Source organism: Geotrypetes seraphini, chromosome 10 (assembly GCF_902459505.1).
Source record: "Geotrypetes seraphini chromosome 10, aGeoSer1.1, whole genome shotgun sequence".
Classification (NCBI taxonomy): Eukaryota; Metazoa; Chordata; class Amphibia; order Gymnophiona; family Dermophiidae; genus Geotrypetes; species Geotrypetes seraphini.
This window is the reverse complement of record NC_047093.1, coordinates 65378828-65392842: the sequence shown is the minus strand read 5'-3', so window position 1 is coordinate 65392842 and position 14015 is coordinate 65378828. Positions and strand designations below refer to the sequence as shown.

The following is a 14015-nucleotide window of genomic DNA, read 5'->3' as shown; positions in this document are numbered from 1 at the left end:
ATTGCGGTTGTAAGTTGACGACTACCTGTACCTCCTCTTTCACCCCCTTCTGACATAATTTGAATGCAGCAATAAATAGGCTTTGGGCTAGGTATTAGATAGCTGAAGAGGATCACTGCTGGTGAGTTTGCACAGCAGTGACGTTTCTCAGCTAGACCATGAAGGGGCTGGGTGGGGGGGAGGTCGGAGCCAGTGAGGGGTGGGGGAGAGTGGAACAGTTGAGTGAAAGAAGCAACAGCAGAGGGTGGGTGGGGAGGTGGAGAGAGAGAATGTTGGACAGGGTTGGGTTAAGGGAAGGACAAGAAATGGGACTTGGGAGAGGGAATAGAGAGGGAGGGATATTATAAACAGGGAAGAAGATGGAAACATGTTGGACCTGTTGCCAGAGGGGAAGAGGAGAAAGATGTTGGACATGTGAGGTGAGGGAAGGAAAAGATGGAGATATGTTGGATATAAGGGGTGGAGGAGAAGTGAAGCAGAGATCTTGGATCCAGGGAGGGATGGGAAGATATTTTGGACCCAGTGATAGATGGAAGGAGAGATGTTGGAACTGGGAAAAGAGTGAGAGGTTTGGACTTGGGAGCTGAAGGGAAGGAAGGAGAGAAAAGAGGGAGGCATTTCCATGAGTGGAAACTAGAATAGAAGTGAAGGGACAGATAGGCTATAAGGTTTTGGGAGGGGGGAGATGAAGATAGAGAGGAATGCTATAATAATGGAGAGAAGAGATGCTAGGAATGTTGAAATTATATGAGAGAAGCTATGGGAGGTAGTCAAAGTGATGAGCAAGTAGGATTTGGAGTACAGAGGGTAGAAATGTGGTATTGGGGAGTAAGTAAAAGAAATTGAAATAGGAAGCTAGGAAGGAGTGAGATTGAAATGGGAAAGCTATGAGGTGAGGGAAGGAGCTGGTGAATGTAAAGGGGATTGAAAAAAGGAAGGTGTGAGAGAAGGTGAAACTTGAGTGGACAGAAGCAGAAAAAAATGGAGGAAAGAGCTAAAAGGAAAGATCAGTGGGTCAGGTGGAGGGAGGAGAAATGACAAATGGACAACAGCCAATGGAAAGAAAGAAGATAGGAACGCAGAAAAGAGAAACTGGGACCACTATGATGGACTAAATGTCTAGACAACAAAGGTAAAATGTGGTAAGAACATAAGAATTGCCGCTGCTGGTCAGACCAGTGGTCCATCATGCCCAGCAATCCGCTCATGTGGTGGCACCCAGGTCAATGACCAGTACTCTAAATGAGTCCAGCCTCACCTGCGTACGTTCCAGTTTAGCAGGAACTTGTCCAACTTTGTCTTGAATCCCTGGAGGGTGTTTTCCCCTATAACAGACTCCAGAAGAGCATTCCAGTTTTCTACCACTCTCTGGGTGAAGAAGAACTTCCTTACGTTTGTACGGAATCTGTTCCCTTTTAACTTTAGAGAGTGCCCTCTCGTTCTCTCTACCTTGGAGAGGGTGAACAATCTGTCTTTATCTGTTAAGTCTATTCCCTTCAGTATTTTGAATATGTTTTGATCATGTCCCCTCTCAGCCTCCTCTTTTCAAGGGAGAAGAGGCCCAGTTTCTCCAATCTCTCACAACGGCAACTCCTCCAGCCCCTTAACCATTTTAGTTGCTCTTCTGGACTCTTTCAAGTAGTACCATGTCCTTCTTCATGTATGGCGACCAGTGCTGGACGCAGTACTCCAGGTGAGGGCGCACCATGGCCCGATACAGTGTCATGATAACTTTCTCTGATCTGTTCGAGATCCCCTTTATCATTCCTAGCATTCTGTTTGCCCTTTTCGCCGCCGCACATTGCGCGGACGGCTTCATCGACTTGTCAATCAGAACTCCCAAGTCCCTTTCCTGGGAGGTCTCTCCAAGTACCACCCTAGACAGTCTGTATTCGTGCATGAGATTTTTGCTACCGACATGCATAACTTTACACTTATCCACGTTGAACCTCATTTTCCGTGTCGATGCCCATTTCTCAAGCTTGATTATGTCACGTTGCAGATCTTCGCAATCCACCTGTGTCTTCACTACTCTGAATAACTTTGTATCATCCGCAAATTTAATCACCTCATTCGTCGTACCAATGTCCAGATTGTTTATAAAGATGTTGAAGAGCACGGGTCCAAGCACTGAGCCCTGTGGCACCCCACTGGTGATGCTCTTCCAGTCCGAGTATTGCCCATTTACCCCCACTCTCTGTTTCCTATGCTCCAGCCAGTTTTTAATCCATGTGAGTATTTCACCCTCGATTCCATGGCTCCAATTTTTCGAAGCCTTCTGAAAATCCAGATATACAATGTCGACCAGGTCGCCCTTGTCTATCTGCCTGTTTTCACCCTCGAAGAAGTGCAGCAAGTTTGTCAAACAAGATCTGCCTTTGCTGAGACTGTGCTGGCTAGTCCTCATTAGACTGTGTCTGTCTGCAGAACACTGCGGTTCGCCTTATTTTTGGTCTAAAAAAATGGGAACACATTACGCCTTACTATCAAAAACTTCACTGGTTGCCAGTGGAGTCTAGCGTTCTGTTCAAGTTTTCCTGCATTAATTACAAATCAGTTTTTGGGATGCTACCTGATTATCTTGCCTCCCAGTTTTCCATGAATATTTCCAATAGGAGTACTTGTAGAATAAACCTATTTAATTACCCTTCTTTTAAATCGTGTCAATACAAGAAGTTTTTTGACAGACTTTTATCATTCCAGGCCACCAAACTGAATACATGGCTTGGAAGATTAATACTTGAGGCCACTTCTTATTTTGACTTTAGAAAATCACTAAACACGCCTGTTTGACATGTTTTCCTCTCAGTCATGTTACTGTCAAATCCAATATGAATTTTAACAGCTTTTTACTTACCAATTGAGCTATTGTCTTAACTTTTACTGATTTTATCTGATGTATTCTTTTCACTGTTTTTATTCTGCATTAGACACCAATTGTTTATTCTGTATTTTAAATATTGGCTGTATGTATCCTTTGTTGTGAACTGCTTCAAACTTTTGGTATAGCGGTATATAAGAAATAAATTATTATTATTATTAAGATGATCAATGATGCAGTCCTTTATCAGCGCCTCTACCATCTTTTCTGGTACTGAGGTCAGACTTACTGGTCTGTAGTTTTCCGGATCTCCCCTCGAACCTTATTTGAAGATCAGCATAACATTCGCCACCTTCCAGTCTTCCGGAATCTTTCCTGATTTGTTCAACAGATTGGCTATTAGTTGAAGCAGTTCAGCTATAGTCCCTTTCAGTTCCTTGATGACCCTCGGATGGGAGAAGGCACAGACTCTGTGGTCAGAGGTCTCTAGCCAGCAGGGCAACCCTTTTACAGGGAACCTGCCTGACCAGCCTTCCCTAATATGTTGGCTTGGGAACCATTCCCCTGGGAGCACAGCTCATTCCTGGTTTTTAGCAGAGCTTGAGCACAGGCTGGGTGGCCCCGTGTCTGAGGGCTTTAGCATGTGCCTGCTGCTTTTCCTCTCACTATAGATGTGTGAGAGTCTGGGGCAGTGGAATTTCATGTTTGTCTGAGGCTGATTTCTTCTCGATTGTCCTGCTGCAGTTTGAGCTGAAGCAGGCAGGCACAGCACCAGCACAACAGTGAACAGAGGCTGTTGTAGGCTTTGTGAGAAATTGGGGTGATATTTGGGTTCCCCACCTTAAAAAAAAAACAAACCAAACCTTTTAATTTTCTGTGCTTTCCTGAGCTATTTTTTGGTGCTAAAATGCTGCTGTGGCAGCCATCTTGCATTTCCCAATTTGATTTAAAAAAAACAATCTCTGCCTTGAAACACCTTGATTTTGCTTAAAATAATTCCAAATGGATTTCTCAGGTTGTTTTAATGTGGATTCCTGCCAGATTTACACTAGATGGCTGCTGAGGAGAGTCCATGTTCATGTGCTGTAGGGCACATATGGTGGAGGGAGACAGGAGCACTGGAATTAGCCCCCTCTAGGGTACTCCACTTGCAGGTGGCTTGGAATGGGTGTCAAAATTCCTCCCTAGAGCTCCCAGATAGCAACTTGGTGGATTTGGCAAAGCGTAGATGCCTCTGTGCCTGCAAAGAGATGGTGAGTTCTGCAGGAGTGCTCAGGGATCCCTGTTCAGGGGTTTACTCCAGATTTTTGAGTTTAATGTTCACAGTCTATTTAAATTCTTGGGGACTGCAAGCACTGTCTGGGATCACACCTATGATTTCGCAAGGGGGGGTCGCCCTCAGAGCATGGTTCTCCTACCTAACTGGCATCCACAGGACACAGGTCCAGTCGATGAGGGACTAGGAAGAATGGGGACAAAAGTCATTGCCCTTAATACCCCAGTCTGAATCCTTGGTTGTGGAGGATGCAGGGTCTCAGACAGGGGTCTGCAGTCTATGGCAGCCCTGGATCAGGTGGAAGACCTTTTTATGTTGGTGGCATTGCTATAAAAAATTACAGAATCCTTGTGGGAATTAAAGCTTGAGTCCATGCAGACCTCTGAGGCTCAGCTCTCAGTTATGAGCAGCTCTAAGGCTCAGACCTTAGACCCGGGGGAGTGGTCCCTAGCTCAGAGGGATTTCAACAACTGTGCATCGATGGGGGCATCAGTGATTCAATTTTATGGCATAAGACAGTCAAAAAAATAGTGTCTCGATATTTCAGCTGAGGATTTGAGTCCGGAAGTGCTGGCTTGGATGCTCTAGTGCAACAGTTTACAGAGAAAGGGCTGTTACATATTATTTTTCCTCATGGCCCATGCCATTTGAAGAATAGTGAACCATCCGGGATTGGTAATCCTGGTTGCCCTAGATTGGCTGTGGTGCTTGGATCTGATTCATTTACAGAGGGACAAGCATCTCAAATTGCCATTTCATCTAACTGCTCTTGTAGAGCCCAGTTGTCCTGGAGGATCCTGAATGCTTTGGGCTTACAGCATGGCTCTTGAAAGCTAGGAACTATGCAGAGGTGGTTATAGCTACCCTCCTCAGATTTAAGAAATCAGCGAGTGTCATGGCTTATGCTAAGGCTTGGAAGATGTTTCAGCCCTGGAGTGCTAAGGAGAATGTGGAGCTGGGGAAGGCTCCAATGCCTGTGATTGTAATGTTTCTTCTAGGATGATCTTGAAGGGTTTGGCTGCTGGCAGGACTCTCATGTTTTAGAGTTTAAGTAGAAGAGATTTATTTGGTCTCTTATCTAGATATTGCCAGATTTTTGAAAGGAGCATTGCGGCTGCATCCTACTCTACAACAGCCATTTAAGATGTGGCATCCTAACTTGGTTGTGTAGGCCTTCAGTAAGGCTTCGTATGAGCTTTATGACCCATCGGAACATTCTCCGGCATAGCTGTTGCAGTTGGGCCTGTAAGCAGCTGGCCCAAGTCCTGTGCTGCAACATAAACATCTGCCTTCATCATGTGAGGATAGGTGTCATATTTCTCCCTACTCTACAGCTACTGTAAATTCTATTTGTTGACACCATCGTAGAGATTTCCTGTACGAAAATCATCTGTGAGGTTCTCTGGAGCCAAGCAGGGGAGATATAGTCACATATGTTGGTGAAGTCCTTAGACTGATCATGTCTGATGTGCTCTCCCATAGCAAAAGTAAGCCTTTGGCTTGATAAGTATGTACAGGAATTCCTGCCTTCAGTGGCCCCTTCCATTGATACTCGATTTTGTCTCTAGCTGAAGCAAGTCATATATACTGTACATATCTTAGAGGGGAAGGAGGGAGAGTGTGACTACATTCCCCTGCTGTCAACGGAGAACTCCTGTTACAGGTAAACTGCACTATCTCTGTTCTCTCTCTCTCTCACTCAGTCACCATCTTTAGCTCCTTACCTTTGTCATGTTCGTTCTGTATTCTTGAGGTCTGCCCTGGCCCATTTATATACGGTAATCCATATTCTCCCCCTCCCAGCCAATCCTCAAAAGCCTCTCCCATACCTAATCTGTGTACACATATACTTTCTTTTTGTTGAGATCATCCTTTGTCTTGGTCACTTCCTTAATGTCGTCTTCCTTCTTCTAATTCTGTATGTCCCTCACTCTTAATACATGGTTTGAATTTTGTTTTCGGATAGGGTGCTGCTTAACCTCTCCCTCTGCCTCTCAGTACTTGCTCCATTCCTGTTCCCTATTACCTATGGACCTGAGTTGCGTTGTCCAGCACAACCTAAAATTGGAGAAACTTGTAGTTGCTCCAAGCCAATTTATATAAGCATCACCACAATCTGGTCTCCCCCTTGCAATTGGCTAATAATTTTGTACTAAACAGATGATAATGTTATATGGATGTAGATTTACTTATGTCTAATGTCAGATTAAATATGTGAGAATTTCTGAGTTACAATGTCATATAGAAATCAGACAGAACTTCATGTGCTGTAATCACTGACAGTGTAAAACTTTATTCCTTCAACACTATTTAACACACCAGTGCCTAAATAGTTTCATTAGGGCAAGCTGGTTTTCAAGTAGGTAAATTGAAGCATGTCAGTGGGAGATTTAGTTGGACCTGAATCACATTTGTTTAATGCTCTTGGTATTACCAAGGAATGGTTGGCAAAGCCAGTGGACAGGTGCTTCTTTTTTTTTTTTTAATCTTTATTCATTTGGACATGTGCTCTGATGATCCAAATTGCCATTCTGCTGAATAGTTTGTCAACCCAGTGAGGGTGGTTAATGACACAGCTGTGTGAGGTGTTAACCCTTTCAGGACCAAGGGACATATTTGTCCCATAACTTTAAAATCCTATAAATTTTGATTGGGATAGTCTACAGTTCTAAATTTGATATGTACGGATTCCATATGATACTGCCTTTATGTAACTAACTTTGCCACTGGCCTCAACACAGACCCAGTACAGCGTGAGGCCTTTTTTCAAAGAGTGGACTATCCTATCTCAAGAAGACATTGAATGCTTGAGTGTTTGAAATGCTATTGATAGATGACTATTATGGGGAAAATACAGTAACAGAAATTTAACATACTTAAAGTGCAGATATTGAAGGCTCATTTAATAAAATACAGGCCTTGTTTCCTCCTAGAAGTGTCAGGTTTTGGCAACTAGAGTTTCCTTCCTCAGGGCATCTCTGATCGCCTTGGTGCCACTGGCTCAGAGACACCTTCATGTACCGGCAGTTTTTACTGATTGTATCTACACCGCCTACATCTTGTTCCATGAGGAAGGCAATTGTAGTTGCTGAAACCCGGATTCTGGTTGGGATTTTCTATGATTCCTTTTTTTGGATTGTATGCAGGGCTGTCCAAGTCCTGTCCTCGAGATCTACTGGCAGGCCATGTTTTCAGGATATCCACAATGAACATGTATGAGAAAGATTTGTCTGCACTGCCTTCTTGGTATGCAAATCTCTCATGCATATTCATTGTAGATATCCTGAAAACCAGGCTTGCCAGTAGATTTCGAGGACCGGACTTGGGCAGCCCTGGTATATGGTCTTTTTTAAGACCTAGGACTTTATCAGTGTTTTTACTTATGTTTTAATAAATGTAACTGTTTTGTTGGGTTAGACATCTCTCTAGCCTCTTTTCTACAGTTCCATTTATGAGGCCAGCTCCCTTCTGTTCTTCCCTTAATAATTTATTTAAAACATCTCTTGGCTTACATAGACATAATTGCCCATTCAAGGCATTCCAGAGTTTCACACTAGCAGCAGCGAACATCCCAAGTCTTGCATGAGAGATAGTACATGCCCTATCCGGGGCTAGTCTCATAACATGTTCTGCTTGTAATTCTCTGGTTGGAAAGTATAACTTCAGCATGTCCAAAAAACAATCAGGGCCTTACGCTATAAGACCTGGTGCACAATACTCAAGACCTTGAATTCAACATGCTGTTTTATTCGAAGCCATGCAGCTGCTTTAAAATTGGCTTAATGTGGACCTTGTGTGAAACTCTGATAATTCATCTAACCGCAGAATACTTTTTGTTTTGACTACTCCAAGATATAGTGCATTGTAGTAGTCTAACTTACCCAAGATGAGTGTTTGTACTACAGAATGAAAATCGTATGTGGCAGCAGCAATGGCTTCAATCTATAAAGCATGTGTAATTGTGCATAACCAGCTTGAGTGGTCTTCAAAATTTGACACCCCATTGTCAACCTGGAATCAAGCCATAACCCAGTAATTCCTTTTTTCACAGGTAGTTCTTTCTCCAATACAGTTACATTCTCAAGGTCCATTTGTTTAATATTTCTCTCTATTAACATGATCTCAGTTTTTTGAACATTCAACTGCAATCCATGAGTCAACATCCAATCTACCACATGTAACATATGAGTGTAATAACAGCTCAGTACTTCAAAGGTCATTTCTAACAGGGAAAAAAACCCAATATATCAGCATACATTCTGTAATGGACACCTAAATTTTGAAATACTTTTCCTATTCCTGCCACATAGATGTTAAACATCAGGGCAGAAAGTGCCAATCCCTGTGGCACTCCACGCTTGACACATACTGATTTTGATACTGTGCCACCGCTTCTCACTTTGAAAGATTGACCACTTAAAAATGAGATAAACCAATCATAGACCTCATTACATAGCCCCTATTCCTCTCAATTTATTCAAGAGTAATTTCAAATTTACTGAATTGAAGGCACCAGAAACGTCTAATGACAACACAGAATCTCATATTTTTGTTCATACCTTCTTTCAAGGTATTGATCACCAAGACCAATAGTAATTCAACATTATGTGCTTGATGAAATCCAAATTGAAATTTATCTAAGCAGCAAACTTCTTGAACATGTGCAACCAGTTTTAAGATTGTCAAGTGATTAGTTAAAATTTTTCTGATTGTTTATTATACACTTGTTGTAATATTTAAAAATGAATAAAGAATTTAAAAAAATAAAAAAAAACCAAAACACCACCTTTTCAACGAAAGGAACAACAGATATATGGTAATTGGACATTAACTACATCTGTGCCTCTCTTTTTTAAAGTAGGTGTTACAGTTGAATATATACAACTGAAGGGAACAACTCCACCTTCATGGGATTTATTCACTATCAAAGAAACAAAAGGAATAACCTCTTTTGAGAGTGTATGTAGAATGCTTGTATTACATCGGAGTGGCAGTGACTTATTTTACAGGCACTTCTCAGCATAATAGCATGCAAATTGCTGGTAAACAGCAGCTCTCCCTGCCCCAATCAATTGAGCCGCAGGTCTCCCCAAGTCCTGCTGGCTCTGCTGATTGAGCAGCAGAAAGAGACCCCCCTTGCCCACTGCTGCCTGGACCCCTCTAACATAGACCCAAGATTGACAGGAGGGTTGTCAACTCCCTGCTTCTGCTACAACTGGATTATGACAGCTCCTTCCCCCCCTTGCTGCTGCAGGCCCTGACAACCCCGCCCCTGATGTTCCTGGCAAGAGGGATGCCCACTCTCTCCTGCTGTGGGGGTACCCTGCCCCCCCCTACTGCATACCTTTCAGATGATGGCCAGCAGCAAGGATGCCTATTCCCTCTGGCTGGCAGGCCTTCCTCTTCAAAACAGCAAGCTGTCCCCTTCCCTCTGCTTCCTGGGATGTCCAGAAAACCCAAAAGTTGGAAAATCTGTGCAAATTGAATTTTTTTCCCCCTGAATTTGATAATAAAAGTTTGATTGACAAATTTTTTTTTTTTTTTTTTTAAAAGCCCATTCTGGGGTCGTTCAAAACCACTGATTCATAAAGCTCAGTTTTTCTTAAAATTTGCTGCTATTGTACAATATAGATGATGTCTTAAACACCTTAGTATTAGATTAAATATAGGGGGGGTGGGAATGTGAATGATAATAATTGATAATTGTTTATTATTAATATGGGTGGGTGGGTAGGGATTCTTTTATATTTATATGTTTGAAGGAATTTAAGTAAGATTGTCAAGTGATTAGTTAAAGATTTTCTGTTTATTATACACTTATTGAAATATTTGAAAACAAATAAAGATTTTTTTTTAAAAAAATTTGCTGCTATTTTTGCTTAATGGAGCAAATTTCTTGGTATAGCTATAACTTATGTTTTCACACTCAGCAATGATACATTGATAAAAAGACATTTTATGCAACAGCAGTATTAAATAAACCTTCAAGATCTGCACTTTATGTGGAAAATAATAGAAGTTTAACATACGTCGCTAATGGGATGGGACTTGTATACTGCCTTTTTGTGGTTATAGTTTACAATACAATATAGTATCTTATATGCCACAATTCTTTGCAAGGAATCTATGCGGTTTACAATAAAAATTAGATCAAGATTTGGAAGTTACATTATTAGAGTGGGAGGTGGTTTTGGGAGGAAGGGATGAAGATAAAGAGTGGTTATAGGGAGAAGAGGTATGTCTTTATAGTTTCTTCTTGAAGCCAAGGTGGTGGTGGGTTGTCTTAGTTGTTTTGGTAGTTTGTTCCAAATGTGGGGAGCTTGGTATTCAAAGATATCCTCAAACATCATCTTCTGCTGTATTTTTTGAGGTGACGTAAGGGGTAGTTTGAAGCTTTGTGTTACATGTGAACTGAAGAAGTTAGTCCCTCCAAGTTTTCTCCATATATCTTTGTGAACCTTGTACCTGGGACAATGGAGGATTAAGTGAAGTGACTTGCCCAGGGGTCACAAGGAGCAGTATTGGGATTGATCCCACAATCTTGGGGTGTTGAAGCAACAGCTCTACCACTAGACCATTCCTCATATATACACACACATACATACCTCTCTTCCACTAAGAATCACAGCCACATAGTAGGCATACTTTGAAAAAAATATTTAATCAAATACAATAATAAAAATCTGACAAAAATAGCTTATTTTCCCTGACCATAAGTAACTCTTAATTGCATTTAACCAATTTTCTACACGTTCCTATTCCAAGACCAGGCTTGCACTATATAGTTTTCAAGTCTGACGAAGATACTGCTGACAAATATTTTCATAAATATGTACAGTCATATATACATACATGCTACTTAAATGTAACCAGTTCATTCAAGTAGTTATAGAAAATTTAGCAAAATAACAGCTGCTTTATTGAAAGGTCATGGCTGACCCCCGATTGTTACAGCACTTTTGGACTGTTATACATCAGAATTGAAGGCTCAGGATCTTTGAGGTAGCACAACTTATGGTTTACCATGGTCCACTCACTATTAATTCTATTTGTAGTAGTTGTACCAGTGACAGTGAGTCCACTCCTGTAACAGTAACAAAAAACATGAATTGATATGAAGGAAACAAACCTGTTACTTTTTATTAAAATGGGGCCATATTCATTTATTAAAGCTTAGCTTGTGCTAAATACTTAGAAGCCCATTTTGTACCTATGGTCTTCTTAGCATTTGTTGTTAATGTGCCATTGACTCGTGCTTGAGTCTGTTAACACACACTTTTCATCACATGTTAACCCCAGCGCTGGCCCAAAACTACCCCCTGCTAGAGGAGGTAGTAGCAGCTAGCACGTCCCGTGGTTTAGAGTGCGCTATTATGCGCGTTAAACCGTTAGCGCGGCTTGATAAAAGGAGCCCTAAGCTTTAGAAAAAGGACCCTTAAATAAACATATGAATTAGGTGCAAATGAATTGTAATCTTATAATATATAAATAAGCAAATATATTTTTTAATTTGTAGGGAAGACAATTTCTTATGTATGATTAGGCCATTAACTAACAATTGGCAAACTGAAGTCACAGCACCAATTCAGTGCCAAAGTATAAGTATACAGCTATCATATCTAGTGCAAAAGCATAAAAATATTCTATCCCCACCAGATTCTAAAGCCTCTACCTTCATTATCCAGTGCATGAAGCTGAGTATTAAATCTGGGTCCTCAGTCTGAAGAGATGTTGATATAGGTTGGTTTTTTTCCTTGGACCTGAAGCTAAAGAAATCTTACTGATTTTATTCAGGAGTGGGTCATACTCTTTCAGAGAAGGAATTTGTTTATTATCTAATATAATAAAACTAGTCTTTAAGCCCGTTACATTAACGGGTGCTAGAAAGCAGCCCCCTTTCCCTCTCCCCCTCCAGTTCCTCCCTAACTGTCTCTCCGTAGCCCCCCTTCTGTCTTCCCCCCCTAAGCAAAATGATCTGCCTCCCAGCACAACCCTCCCCCCGAAGCAGCCCCCTTTCCCTCTACCCCTCCAATTCCTCCCTGACAGTGTCTCTGTGGCCCCCCCTTCTGTCTCCCCTCCCAAGCAAAGCTGTCTGCCTCCCAGCACACCCCTCCCCACCAAAGCAGACCCCTTTCCCTCTACCCCTCCAATTCCTCCCTGACTGTCTCTCCATGGCCCCCCATTTTTTCTCCCCCCCAAGCAAAGCTATCTACCTCCCAGCACACCCCTCCCCCAAAGCAGACCCCTTTCCCTCTGGCCCTCCAGTTCCTCCCTGACTGTGTCTCTGTGGGCCCCCCCTTCTGTCTCCCCCCCCCCAAGCAAAGCTGTCTGCCTCCAAGCACACCCCTCCCCCAAAGCAGGCCCCTTTCCCTCTCCCACTCCAGTTCCTCCCTTTCTCTCCGTGGCCCCCCTTCTGTCTCCCCCCCAAGCAAAGCTGTGTGCCTCCAAGCACACCCTTACCCCAAAGCAGGCCCCTTTCCCTCTCCAGCTCCAGTTCCTCCTTGTCTCTCCGTGGTCCCCCCCCCCAAGCAAAGCTGTGTGCCTCCAAGCACACCCTTACCCCAAAGCAGGCCCCTTTCCCTCTTCCTTCTTCCCAGTTCCTCCCTGTCTCTTCGTGGCCCACGCGATTTTCTCTTCTCGCGGTCTGGCCAGCTCCCCTAGTCCCTTGCCGCCGCCGCCACCCCTTCCCTTACTGCGGTCGACAAACCTCTTGCCTCCAGCATCCGCCGCAGCACTGTAAACACACTGCTTCGCGGCCTCTACTGTCCCGATTTGCTCTTCCGTATCCCTGATGACGTCATCAGAGAAACAGAAGAGCAAATGAAGGCAGTAGAGGCCGCAAAACTGCGTGTTTACAGTGCTGCGGCGGCTGCTGGAGCAAGAGTTTTGTCGACCGCGGGAAGGGAAGGGAAGGGGGTGGCGGCGGCAAAGACTAAGGTAGCCGGCCAGACCGCGAGAAGGGTGTGCTGAGAGGAACCCGGGACCGTGGCAGAGGCTCGTTGCACAGTGTAAATACAGTTGCTCAGTGTGAGGCTTCCTTTGCTCTTCCGGGTCTGCATTATGACTCCTCAACGCGCCATCTAGCGCATGCACAGTCGTGCGGCCACATCCCGACAGAAAAGGGATCAGAGAACACGTTTCGCTACTGTGCATGCGCGGGCTAGCATTTTATTATTTAAGATGATAGGCCGCGCATGCACACTAAAAAAACGTGTTCCCTGGTCCGTCGCGAAAACACGAGTGCGCATGCGCGGGTTTTACGTCACCACCTGCTCGCTTAATACGACACATCTTAAAACTTGCACATCTGCGGCGGCCTTCCTCACCCCCGCCTCTCAATCTGCATGGTACCGGCTCCTCTCTCGAACTGCACCAGGATTGAGAGAGGAGCTGCGCCGGGCGGCTTTCAAATTAAAAAAAAAAAATTACTCAGCTGCGGCGGCCTTCCTCACCCCCGCCTCTCACTCTGCATTCTACTGGCTTCTCAAACTGCACTAGACTCTGCTGTTCTTCGGTCTGCCCTGCTCCTTGCCTTACTATATTTTTAAGTTGAAAGACGAGGCAGCGGCTCCTCTCAGGATCCCCACCTGCGTCGGAAGTCCAATGCAGTCGGGGATCTTGAGAGGAGCCGCCGCCACCGTGTCTTTCAACTTAAAAATATACTAAGGCAAAGAGCAGGGTAGAACGATCTTCAAAATGGCGGCAACTCGATCTCGAAAGCGTGCATCCCTGTCCCCGCGCCTGCCTACCCCCAACACAGCGCTTGAGGCGGTCCCCGGCTCTCGCCAACTCGCACGATTTCCTGCTACACGGAGTGGAGGCTGCCGGGAGGAGGGCTTTGAGACAGGCGGCTGTCGGCTGAGGGCAGACACAGGGCCAGGAGCGGCTTACAGGAAGAGTCGGTGGCAGCCAGGAGGA

The 14015-nt window shown here is 43.9% G+C and overlaps 1 protein-coding gene across 3 annotated transcripts in view; it reads right to left on the bottom strand.

The window, feature by feature from the left end:
- Positions 1 to 10739: 10739 nt before the first annotated feature.
- CNTRL (centriolin) overlaps positions 10740 to 14015 on the bottom strand; it is a 350863-nt gene continuing 347587 nt past the window's right edge. For all 3 annotated transcript variants that reach the window (XM_033961428.1, XM_033961427.1, XM_033961429.1), the window contains one exon: positions 10740 to 11181. The gene's annotated coding sequence lies outside the window, so the exon portion shown is untranslated. The remainder of the gene's footprint in view (positions 11182 to 14015) is intronic.